Genomic DNA, 13887 nt, shown 5'->3' on the forward strand with positions numbered 1-13887 from the left:
ACCACTCAAACATTCCAAGAGCAATTAAACACCGATTACATTCCCTTGCCCATTCCCTTTGCCCTGTTTTCACGCCTTCACACTTCACTATCTATCAATCTCCCTCCCCTCTGACATCAGTCTGAAGGGTCTTGACCTGAAACACAACCCATTCTTTCTCTCCAGAGATGCTGAGATCAGTGTTTTGAAATACCAGCTGCAGGCATACGGCTTTACGTCAACGCGTCTCAAAGGGAAAGTGAGCCAGTATGTCTAAAGCTCAGTCACAAGAGGGCGATGTTGGTCAGGATTCTGGAAAGGAAAGAAGAATCATTAAGCACATGGCCAAAAGCTTGGAATTGTTCATGGAAGTGTCAGAAGTCAAGAAACTCGATATGTAAACAAGCTAATTGAAAAGCTGAAGGAGCTCATGAAATAAGATGAAAATGTGAATGAAGTACAATCTAACCTTGTTCAATTAATCAAGCTCTGTAATGGTCAGAGAAAACCACGAGTCATTGGTGAAAGTACCACTGCCTGAAAAGGAGCTTGAAATGCAAAATCAGTGGTTTCAACTAAGAATTTTTAATGATTTTGTCAAGATGTAGAGGGGTGGTTATCTGAAGTTGGACAGCAAACTGCACACTCCATAGCTGAAAGAGCCATACAACAGAGTATTGTACCTGAAGAAATTGGTCCGGATGATAGTGTTTCAATTGTCTCAAAGCCTAAATCAGGCCACAAATCTAGTTCTCCGTCATGTGCATCGTCAACGCCTCGATTAAAAGCTCAGGCATATAAGGCTGCTCTCTTGGAACGGGTTGCCGCCATGAAAAAGAAGCACAAGCTTGAGGCACAAAAAGAGCAGTTGAAAAGAGACTGAGGCACAAGAGGTGCAATTGAGAAGACGAGAGGAGCAATTGAAAAGAGAGGAGCAATTGAAAAGAGAGGAGCAATTGAAAAGAGAGGCGCAATTGAAAAGAGAGGAGCAATTGAAAAGAGAGGAGCAATTGAAAAGAGAGGAGCAATTGAAAAGAGAGGAGCAATTGAAAAGAGAGGAGCAATTGAAAAGAGAGGAGCAATTGAAAAGAGAGACTGAATAAAAGAAAGAACAACTGGAACTAGAGACGGAGATGGCAGCAGCCAATGCAATGATCAATATACTTGAAGCCAAGAGATCGAGAAGAAATAATCACACATTGGGGCAATGTCCACGGATCAAGAACAAGGAGCACAGAGAAAGGATAGACTTCTTAAAGGAGAAGGGAGTCTGTTTTGGATATTTGAAGAAAGGACACACGAGCAAAGACTGCAAGAGTCGCTTGACTTGTGATGGGTGCAACCAAAATCATCCTGAAATACTTCACATTGAACAAGGAGAAGAAGCCAGAACATGCAGAACAGAATGAGAAGCCAATTGTGAGTAAAGCCATTTCCTCACCTCATATGTGTGGGCATATTGTGGCATGTGAAGAAACATGCATCTTCTCCACAGTACAGGTAAAGAGCCATAAGGGGGACACAGTGTTGCAAACATATGCATTTTTGGATGGTGGAAGTCCATCTACCTTTTGCACAGAGAGCTTGGTGAGAAGGCTGAACATTACAGGACAAAAGACTAGTATTCTCTTGCGTACCATGAACCAAATGAAGCCTGTGATCAGTAATCCTATCTCAGATTCAGAAATATATAGTCTGAACAAAGACGATTTTATACAACTATCTGATGTGTTCACACATAAGACTATGCCTGTTTCTCAGCTAAACATTTCCAGACAGGAAGACCTGATACAATGGCCTTACTTGAAGGATATCAAGATACCTAAAATAGATTCTGGCATTGACCTACTCATCGGAAAAAAATGCTTCAAAGGTATTGGAACCTTGGGAGCTAGTCAACAGCCAAGGGTATCGACCATTTGCCATGATGACCATTGGGGTGGGTCATCTATGGTCCCCTGAGAAAGATCAACAACAGCAAGAATTAAAATGGCTACCTTGCTGCTGCTGTCAATTGAATATCCATTGTAAACTTAGAGGAGCTACTGATCAAGCAATACAAGCACAACTTCAGTGAAAGAACCAGAAAGGAAACAGAGACAGAGAGAGATGTCCAGAGACGAGGCAAAGTTCTTGGAAATTATGAATCGCTCAGCAAAGATGATAGATAGACACCATTGCTTAGACATACCTTTCAAACAAGAAAGTGTCAGCATGCCAAATAACTGTTGCATTGCAGAGCAGCTTATCCAGAGCCTGAAATGCAGGTTTGGCAAGAATAAGAAATTTCATGATGAATATACATCTTTCCTCACAGAAATAATTGATAATGGTCTTGCTCCAATGGTACCAGTGAACCAGCTGAATCGAAGTAATGGAGAACTCTGGTACATCCCTCACCATGGGGTGTATCACTCAAGGAAAGGAACCTTAAGGGTGGTCTTTGAATGTGGGGCAAAGGAACATCACTTAACTGCCAACTGCTGAGGGTTCAGACCTTACCAACTCACTTATTGGAGTTCTCATCAGATTCAAACAAGAATTGGTTGCTTTGATGGCTGACATTAAAGCAATGTTTCATGAGGTCAAGGTATCAGAAAAGCATATTGACTATTTGCAATTCCTGTGGTGGTCTGAGGGTGATGTGCAGCAGGATCTTGTTGAATACCGGATGAAGGTACATTTTTTTGGAGCAGTGTCGTCACCAAGTTGTGCAAACTTTGCATTGAGGAAGACTGCTAAAGACAACAAAACTCACTTTCCAGCAGAGATGGTGGACACAGTAAAGAACAACTTCTATGTAGATGATTGTTTAAAATCCATGCCTTCGGAACAGGAAGCAGTTCAAATGGCAAGAGACCCGACATCCCTCTGTCAAATGGGAGGTTTCATGCTGTCGAAGTGGATCAGCAACAGCCATGCCTTTGCATAGGCGGATTGTCTTTGTTCAAATGCAACTCCCTGGTTGCATTTGGACAAAGACAATCAGCCTATGGAAAGGGCACTGGGATTGCATTGGTGTGTTGAAACAGATTTGGTCGTTCAAAATTGCGGCACAGGAACGACCACAGACAAGACGGGGCATCTTGTCCGTGGTTGGCTCTATTTACGAACCTTTAGGATTTCTAGCACCATTTATCCTGCCAGCCAAGCCAATTATGCAGGAGCTCTGTAAGGAAAGACTCGAATAAAAGCATACCCCAAACCTTCTCTCTGAGATGGACAGGATGGTTAGCAGATCTTAACAAGATGGCGGAATTTAAAGTGGACCGGTGCATGAAGCCCATAAAATTTTGGTCAAATCAGATATGCACAGCTGCACCACCTTTGAGATGCAAGCAAAAGTGGCTATCTAAGACTGGAAGATGACAACAAAGTAGTGCATGTTGCATTCATAATGGAAAAATCCAGATTGGCACCATTAAATCAAATGACGATTCCCAGAATGGAGCTTACAGCTGCAGTCCTAGCTGTCAAGAGTGGACCTAATGCTGCAAAAGGAATTACAGCTGCAACTGGACAAATCCATCTTCTGGACTGATAGCACAACCATGTTTAAGTACATCAACAACGAAACCAAACGCTTCCAAACATTTGTAGCATATAGGATCTCTTTTATAAGGGATGCTACTGATGTATCACAATGGAGATATGTTCTCACAAAGGAAAATCCTGCAGATGAATCCTCTAGAAGACTAACAGCAGAACACTTAAGCTATGAGATGGATCAATGGACCAGAGTTTCTCTGTAAGCCAGACGGAGAATGGCCAAAGCTTAATTTGAAATCTGCAATCTTTGCTAATGATTCAGAAATCAAGCAGGACAAGACTGCAGTAGCTTGGCTTCTTAAAGTAAGTACAATACTCTTGCAGTTGACTCGAAAGGGAAAGGAGATTCAGACTGCCATAAGTTGCTTTGAAGAAGATCCTGGCAAACTAAAGGAAAAGGTTGATAAGAAGATGCAAGTCTTTAAAGCAATATTCGGCAGACAGTGTTTATCATTATCAAGGGATATGGGGAGAAGGCAGGATGGTGGATGATCAGCCATGATCACAGTAAATGGCAGAGCTGGCTCGAGGGGCCGAATGGCCTACTCCTGCACCTATTGCCCTGAAGATCTTCTCCAAGCAGAAAGCACAGTCATCTCTTTCAGTCAAAGACAAAGATTCAAAGAAGAGCATCCCCGGTGAATGCTATGTACTTACCTTTCTCTGTTTCTCTCCCGAGTACAGGCCTCGTGGCTGGGAGTCTGGAATCAAGGGGTTAAAGGCTCCTGTACCCGATTGGCCAAGCTGCGTCAGGTGACGGGTGACTCATCTGAAGCTTAAATACCAGAGTTTCCCAGGATTCTCTCTCTTCTTCGTAGACCCCGACTTGTGAGCAGCCTGCTGGTGTGAGCTGAGGAAGGCCTGGCCACATGGCATAGATCTTTGTGTACTTTCACCATTATTTGTTAACAAATATTGAATTGGGACGGATAAGGGCTGACCTTAGTGTTTACGGGTATTTTGTTTCAGGGTTATATCTCTTTAGGCAGGTTTTAGAGTCTCTGGTTCGACGGTCCATTACGTGGCTGGCTGGAGCACTGTTTAATTGTTTGTTAGTCCATCCATATCCCTGACTGGGTTGTTTGAATCAGGTTTGGGTTTTGTGTTCCATTGAATAATTAAAACTATTTTTGAACTTGAACCTGGTTTTTGAATTATGTTACGTGGCTCTGAAGTACCTGCATTCGGGAGTCATAACAACTAGCGATGCCTCAAGAGGCCAAACATCCTATTATTCTCTCGAAGGACCTTCACATATCAACACTACTTTTACGACATATCCATGAATAACTCGGACACGGAGGAAGAAATCATATGCTGTCGTACCCCCATAAAAGATACTGGATTATCAAAGCCAACTCAGCCACAAGAAAGGTCATAACAGACTGTGCTGTGTGTAAACGACAATGAGGAACAGTTAGAGAGCAAAAAATGGCAGACTTGCCCCTGGGAGGATTCTACCAGGCAAGCTTCCATTTACAGATGTAGGAGTAGATTACTTCGGCCCTATAGAGATAAAGAGAGGACAAAGTCTTGTAAAAAGGTATGGTGTAATCGTCACATGCATGGCAAACAGACACTACATGTTGAAGTTGCATCTACACTTGAGATAGACTCCTGCATCCATGCATTATGAAGATTCATCTGTCTATGAGGTCAAGTTTCATCTTTAAGATCAGACAATGACACAATTTCTGTTGGAGTGGAAAGAGAATCGAGAGAAGCACTCAATGGCTTGAATCAGAACAAGATCCAGAATGCTATGCTTCAACAAGTGATAAGGTGGTACTTTAACCCCCCAGCAGGATCCCATCATGGCAGTGTTTGGGAATGATTGATCCGCATGGCTCGAAATGTGCTGCGCTCTATTCTTAAACAAGTTCTGGACGATGAAGGATTGCAAACTTTATTTTGTGAAGTTAAAGCAATTTTAAATGATCAACCTATTAACAAGAGTTCTGATGATCCATTGGACCTGGAAGCACTTACACCAAACCATCTTCTTCTGTTGAAAACCAAGCCAATACTACCACCTGGACTCTTTGTGAAGGAAGACTTGTACATTAAACGCAGATGGAGACGGGTACAATATATGGCAGACCTTTTTTGGAAACGGTGGACACAAGAAGCCTCTAATCTAAGAACGACAACAATGGCCAAGGGTAAGAAGCTTTGTTCCAGGTGACATTGTTGTGGTGGCTGATTTGACTGCACCACGAGGCCCCTGGCAAAAAGGCAGAATATTGGAAACCATACCAGATGCACAAGGTCTTGAGTGCACAGTTCGACTTCAGACTAAGCAACATCTTGGTAAGACCAATAACAAAGATGTGTCTGCTCCAAGAAGCCAAAGAAGAAACCAAAGAAGAGAAGAAAATTGAAGAATCACTAAAGAAGATTAAATGGCATCACATAGTACATACCTTTGTTTTTGATAAAATGTAATGGGCCTGTCCCATGGTACGAGTTCATTCCAAGAGCTCTCCCGAGTTTAAAAAAAATCAAACTCGTGGGAAGCACAGAGAATGAACACAGGGGGTACGACGGAGCTCGGGGACGTCTCTTAGCGGCTCGTAACGCTAATGGCAGGTACTCGGGAAGACTCGTTACTGGCAGGTAAGCTCGGGAAGACTCGTGAAGATTATTCAACATGTTGAAAAATGTCCACGAGAGCCCCGAGTACCAACGAGCGGCCATTACCGCAAATCTCCGAGTTCGAATCAGGGCAAACTCGGGAGAGCTCTTGGAATGATCTCGTACTGTGGGACAGGACATAAAGCTTTTATAGCTCCTTTTAATGACAATTGTTTATTGGCAATTGTTTTGTTATATACATAGAACAACTCGGGGCTGGTGTGTAGGAGCCATTTATGTTTAGGCTAGCTGCTATTGGCATATTATATTATTTTGTCTAGATATATCTAGCAGTATTATTTGGGAGCAGTCATTTGGGAGCAGACAAGATCTTGAGCGCATTTGGGAGCAGACACTTGGGAGCAGTCATTTGATGCATAGAATGGCGTAACATATGGGCTAAGTGGACAGAGAGTAATCAGACCAGGCACAGGAGTTGAAGAGTACACAGTACTCACCCGATCGGGAGAACAGAAAGCTGCAACTTGTATGAGAAGAAGAACCTGGTGTGCTCATCTCTTTGTTTGTACAACTACTTCAATAAAGAACCAATAAGAACTGGAAATAACAATTGGAAGATCTTACCTGTGTAGTAATGGCAATGAAAAGACACTGGAAAAGTTAGAAATTGCCATTGCAAGTATGCCCCCAAATTTGGCTACTAATCACTCATAAGCACTTTACAAACATTTAATGCAACTTATTCTTGTATACCCCTGTAGAATTATGGGTTTAATGCGTCTTTTAGCAGCTTTCTGAATTTACAACACTTTCAAAGACACTTGCATGTCAAAATCTTGCTGTTGTTTTACTTTTTTGAAAACTTTACAATTCAGATTATACTACATTTTATAATTAATTTTTTTGTAGATAAAAGATTTTATAATAATCCAATTTATTTGAACAGGTTCATGGGTAAAGAAAGATGGGGTGGGGAACAGAGGGTACACACCAAAGATTTTCTACATTTCACTATTGTTTGTCCATTTCAGCACATGGTACAGCAGAACTCGAAATTAGCGGTTGCCCCGGTGCCAATGACCACCGAAAGTGCCGCCACGCAACCTAAACACCGAGACATTTCGCCCTACTTGGCACTGCAGATACTAGTTTATACCGAAGAGACACAAAAAACTGGAGTAACTCAATGGGTCAGGCAGCATCTCTGGAGAAAAGGAACGTGATGTTTTGAGTCGGCCGCAGCGACAACGTAGTGCGGAGCAAATATATGGGGTGTGGAGCGACGGAGGGTCGGAGCTAATGATGGGCCCTGCAAAGCAGCGGCCAAAGATGCTACAGGATTTTTGGCAGCGACAGCGGCTCCTCCCCCTCCTTCTCCAGCACCCCGCCCGCCCTGATAGCGGCCACTGCTTGAAAAACCGCTAACGGCGATACCGCTTTCAAAACAAACCATCACGCACGCCGAGGCCGGGAGGAGGGAGGCCTCCTTCCGCCGCTTGAAGCAGCTGCGCCGCTTGGCCACGCACCTTTTGTTGGCTGGCGGAGGGTAGGCGGTGGCGAGGAGATCCCAACTGCTTCCCCCTTTGGCAGCGGCACTTGGCGGTGGACAGGGACGGCCAAGGCAGCAGGGCGATGATACCGTCCCTGTCCGAGGAGCGCTGACCTTCCTGACCTCTGTCTTGTACCCCCCCCCCTTATCCTGGGACCCCTCCTCTCCACTGATCGCCATTCTTGCCTCTATTCAGTCCTCAGACATCCCTATGCTCCCCTCCCCATCTACCACCCCCACATCTATTCATCCTGCACTGATCTCCCTATCTACCTCACATTGATTCTCCTGCCACCCACCCCCCCATCCATCCTACATTGGTCCCCCAATTCATCCTGTACTCACCCCCTTTCCCATCCATCCAGTACTGCCTCCCCCACATTCATCCTGTACTGATCCCCCCCCCCCATTCATCTTTTACTGATCACCCCATTCAGCTTGTACCGATCCGCCCATTCATCCTGCACAGACCCTCCAATCCACCCTGTACTGATTCTCCCATTCATCCTGCAGCAATCCCTCCATTCAACCTGTACTGATCCCACCCATTCATCCTGCACATACCCTCCGATCCACACTGTAATGATCCCTCTATTCATCCTGTGCTAAACCCCCATTCATCCTGTACTGATCCACCCATTCATCCTGCAGACCCTCCGATTCACACTGTACTGAAACCCCCATTCACCCTGTACTGATCCCTCCATTCATCCTGAACTGATCACCCATTCATCCTGCACTGATCCCCTCCCCCCCCATCCAACCTGTACTGATCCCGCCATTCAAGAAGATTGGGGAGATCAGTCTGAAGAAGGGTCGACCAGAAACGTTGCCTATTTCCTTCGCTCCATAGATGCTGCCTCACCCGCTGAGTTTCTCCAGCATTTGTCTACCCCCATTCATCCTGTACTGATCCCCACATTCATCCTGTACTGATGCCCCCTGTCAATCCCGTACTGATCCACTCCATTCAACCCCACTGACATCCCCCGCGCTCTCCCCTCACAATTTTATCTATTCCAGCCAACACGCACTAATTCCCCTGCCTCAATCCATCCATCCCACATCTTGCCTTCTCACCCGCCCCGCCATCTATCTATCCCGCACTGATTCAAAGCCTCCCCACCCCCCCACTGTGCTGGAAATATCTTCAGAGCGAAAATTGACTATGTTTGATAACGGAATGGAATCAAATGTGTTTTAAATCCCAATGTGATTATTTGTTTTAACCCATAAAGATGGATTAATAAAATTGTGAACACGTGAAACATTAAAACCGCATTGTTCGATTGTCACCGATACCCACCGATACCGTTGACACGTTATTACAGAATTCATTTTAACGGCAAATCAATGCTCTTAATATGGAGTATCAGTACTGTTATTTAATGAGCAACATTCACAACTATACGTTGGATTTTATCCAGGTTTTACTTCTACAGTCAGTCATATACATCACAAATTAATATTAATTCTAAAGAGGGAATGATGGAAACTGCATTTATCAATAGTTTAAAAAAATCTGGGCATACAAACTGGGTATCTTCATTGCTGTTCACAACACATACATTTAATCTGAATGTCCGGTAATGTGGCATTTTGACACCTTTAAAGAACATTTGCTGCAGTTATGTCCTTTGGCCAACTCTTGTCAGTTAGAAACATAGAAACATAGAAATTAGGTGCAGGAGTAGGCCATGGCCCTTCGAGCCTGCACCGCCATTCAATATGATCATGGCTGATCATCCAACTCAGTATCCCGTACCTGCCTTCTCTCCATACCCCCTGATCCCCTTAGCCACAAGGGCCACATCTAACTCCCTCTTAAATATAGCCAATGAAGTGGCCTCAACCACCCTCTGTGGCAGAGAGTTCCAGAGATTCACCACTCTCTGTGTGAAAAAAAAGTTTCTCATCTCGGTTTTAAAGGATTTCCCCTTTATCCTTAAGCTGTGACCCCTTGTCCTGGACTTCCCTAACATCGGGAACAATCTTCCTGCATCTAGCCTGTCCAACCCCTTAAGAATTTTGTAAGTTTCTATAAGATCCCCTCTCAATCTTCTAAATTCTAGAGAGTATAAACCAAGTCTATCCAGTCTTTCTTCATAAGACAGTCCTGACATCCCAGGAATCAGTCTGGTGAACCGTCTCTGCATCCCTCTATGGCAATAATGTCCTTCCTCAGATTTGGAGACCAAAACTGTACGCAATACTCCAGGTGTGGTCTCACCAAGACCCTGTACAACTGCAGTAGAACCTCTCTGCTCCTATACTCAAATCCTTTTGCAATGAAAGCTAACATACCATTCGCTTTCTTTACTGCCTGCTGCACCTGCATGCCTACCTTCAATGACTGGTGTACCATGACACCCAGGTCTCGCTGCATTCCCCCTTTCCCCAATCGGCCACCATTTAGATAATAGTCTGCTTTCCTGTTTTTGCCACCAAAATGGATAACCTCACATTTATCCACATTATACTGCATCTGCCAAACATTTGCCCACTCACCCAGCCTATCCAAGTCACCCTGCAGTCTCCTAGCATCCTCCTCACAGCTAACACTGCCCCCCAGCTTAGTGTCATCCGCAAACTTTGAGATATTGCCTTCAATTCCCTCATCCAGATCATTAATATAGTGTAATGTTTAACCTGTCAGATGGGTATAGTCAGTTTTAACAGCTATTGACATAAAATGCCTTTAGAAATTTCCTTGCAACCTATATATTTTGTTGCGGATAAATTATGTGGGAAGCGAGAGTGGGAATTATGTTTCTGTACCAATAGCAATAACGACCTATGCTATGGCCATGTCATGATAATATTCGGCCCTTCACAGAAAACATGCTTGCATCAATCTGTAGAGCGCATGGTTAAGCATATGTTACAATAGTCCAGGATTTATTAACACAGGTTGATCATACGCTGAATAATCCAACCACATTTTTGTTGGGAAGTGGAAAGAAATAAGAGAAATTGCATTCATTGCAATGTGTAAAAAGAGTTGAAATACTGTATTATAATTTTGTCGCATGCCATTGTGGTATATACCATGTATTGATTGGTGAATATGTTTAGTTTGTGACTTTATCTGAAGCAGGAATAATATGTGAATGCTTCATTGAGCATAATTCCGACTGGTAACTACGCACTTCGGCCGAGCACATTATCACACACATCATGCAAACCGTCTTAAATTGACCAACTAAACTGTAATTTGGCAATGTAAAAAGCTGCCTATGTTGCCCAGCTGGCAACAGAGAAAAAAGTTAAGTGAGAGCCCTGTAAGAGTGCTTTGGATGAAATATAAACAAATATCAATCATTAAATTTTGTTGTGTCGGTTGAACTATAGCCCATAGCATTTCTGTGGGTCTTGAAATAGAGCAGCATTGGATATTTTAAAATCTTCCTGAATCCACAGATAAGACTTTGAGCCAACATCTTGTATGTTTACTACTGCAGGGAAAAAGAATAGATGGTTGCCGCACATTAGTTAAACGATTAAACGAGCAATCCAGAGACCAAAGTTCAAACCTCAACATTGGGAGGGGGAAAAATGGCTTAGACAATAGGTACAGGAGTATGCCATTCGGCCCTTCGAGCCATTCAATGTGATCATGGCTGATCATCCCCAATCAGTACCCCGTTCCTGCCTTCTCCCCATATCCCCCGACTCCACTATTTTTAAGAGCCCTATCTAGCTCGCTCTTGAAAGCATCCAGAGAACCGCCCTCCATGCAGAGAATTCCAGACTCACCCCACTCTGTGAGAAAAAGTGTTTCCTCGACTCCATTCTAAATGGCTTACTCCTTATTCTTAAACTGTGGCCCCTGGTTCTGGACGCCACCAACATCGGGAACATGTTTCCAGCCTCTAGTGTGTCCAAACCCTTAATAATCTTATATGTCTCAATGAGATACCCTCTCATCCTTCTAAACTCCAGAGTGTACAAGCCCAGCCGCTCCATTCTCTCAGCCCCGCCATCCCGGTAAACCTACGCTGCACTCCCTCAATAGCAAGAATGTCCTTCCTCAAATTAGGGGACCAAAACTGCCACAATACTCCTGGTGTGGTCTCACTAGGGTTCTGTACAACTGCAGAAGGACCTCTTTGCTCCTATATTCGATTCCTCTTGTTATAAAGGCCAACATGCCATTCGCTTTCTTCACTGCCTACTGTACCTGCATGCTTACTTTCATAGACTGATGAACAAGGACCCCCAGATCCCGTTGTACTTCCCTTTTTCCCCAACGACACCATTTAGATAGTAATCTGCCTTCCTGTTTTTTTTAAATACCAAAGTTTTTTTATACCTCACATTTGTCCACATTAAACTTCATCTGCCATGCATCTGCCCACTCAACCTGGCCTAGTCCCCCTGCACTCTCATAGCATCCTCGTCACAGTACACACTGCCACACAGCTTTGTGTCATCTGCAAATTTGCTAATGTTACTTTGAATCCCTTCATCCAAATCATTGATGTATATTGTGCAATAACTACAAAACAAATGGATACTCATAATGTCCTTTGGGTGGAGAGAATCTACCATCCTCATATAGTCTAAGCTATTATATTGAGCTGCACATACCAAAGTACAATGAAAAGCTTTTATTTGTATGTTATCCAATCTTAGAAAAGACTACACATCAAGGCTCTCGCATAACTTTTTTTCCCTGTTGCCAGCCGGGCAACCTTGGCAGCCTTTTAGGTTGCCAAATGACAGTTTAGGCGGTCATTTAAGATGGCTTGCATGACGCATGCTCGGACGAAGTGCGTAGTTACCAGTCGGAATTATGCTCAATAAAGCATTCACATATTATTTCTGTGTCAAATAAAGTCACAAACTAAAATATATATATGATATGATATATCATATATATGATATCAAAACATGATATATACCACAATGACATGCAGCAAAATTATAATAGTATCTCAACTCATTTTACACATTGCAATTAATGTAATTTTTATTATTTCTTTCCACTTCCAAACAAAAATGTGGTTGGATTATTCAGCGTATGATCAACCCGTGTCAATAAATTCTGGATCTTGATAACATATAAACTTAACCATGCAATTCAATTCAACCAATTCAAATACATAAATACATTGCCTACCTATGACCCACCTCAACAACAAAATACTCTCCAATGGCCTGGATAATTATAATTACAACGACATAACCAACTTTCATGCTTCTATGTAGGACAAAGCAGAATTTGGCAGCCTGTTCTCATTCCAGCAGCGCCAAGTGACTGCAGTATTAATTTACAAAAGTTTGCAAGTTACTTGCCCAAGATAATATGACAAAACCAGTTACTTGCCCAAGATAATATGACAAAACCAGTTACTTGCCCAAGATACTCTGACAAAACCTGACAAACCATGATCTCCATCAACAAGGACAGGGCAGAAGATTTATTAGAACACAATCTGCACGACTCCCTCCAAGTCTTGCAGCACTCAGGCTCTAAAGTTTATTGCCATTATTTTATTGTCTTTGAGGTTAGTCCCTAGAACCCCCAATAACACTGTGGGAGTACTTCAAAAAGACTGTGACAGGCAAAGGGAGTGAGAAACAATTTTAGAAACATAGAAAATAGGTGCAGGAGTAGGCCTTTTCAGCCCTTCGAGCCAGCACCACCATTCAATATGAACATGGCTGATCATTCAAAATCAGTATCCCGTTCCGGCCTTTTCCCCATATCCCTCGATTCTCTTAGCCCCAAGAGCTAAATCTAATTCTCTTTTGAAGTGCCTGCATTGCCCAGATTGCCCCAAAATAAAAACATTTAAAAAATAACAAACGGAATTGTTTTATTTTGTAACAACTACAATTCAAACAAGTTTTTATTCACAAATTTGAGTCATGTCTTGTGGTTTGTAGCAAACACTTGTAGCTGGGGTTGCTATCTCCTGCAATCACAATAACGATACCACTGTTTGATCTACACACGTAGAAATACGCAAGCGTTGGTGATACTTACTTTACGTTGTTAGATTTGGTTGTTTTTTTACTGTGAATCGGAAGAAAGTGCAAAACAGTTTATTTTTAGGTAGTTTAAAGTGACAGACGAAACTTTACAAATTCAACAGTCTTTAGAGTCACCAGCAGACACCATGAACTATACACCACTGTTTAACTGACCTGTGAAATTTGCAATCTGGTAGAACAAGAAACACAGAAATGCCAATCTGTACGGGACACAG

General features: G+C 43.0%; 1 protein-coding gene across 1 annotated transcript in view; it reads right to left on the minus strand.

Annotated features, from left to right (window-relative positions):
* The window catches only part of pi4k2b (phosphatidylinositol 4-kinase type 2 beta), a 40385-nt gene that overhangs the window by 25740 nt on the left and 758 nt on the right, over positions 1-13887 (minus strand). The window lies entirely within an intron of this gene.

Source organism: Leucoraja erinacea, chromosome 1 (assembly GCF_028641065.1).
Source record: "Leucoraja erinacea ecotype New England chromosome 1, Leri_hhj_1, whole genome shotgun sequence".
In the NCBI taxonomy this organism is placed as follows: Eukaryota; Metazoa; Chordata; class Chondrichthyes; order Rajiformes; family Rajidae; genus Leucoraja; species Leucoraja erinaceus.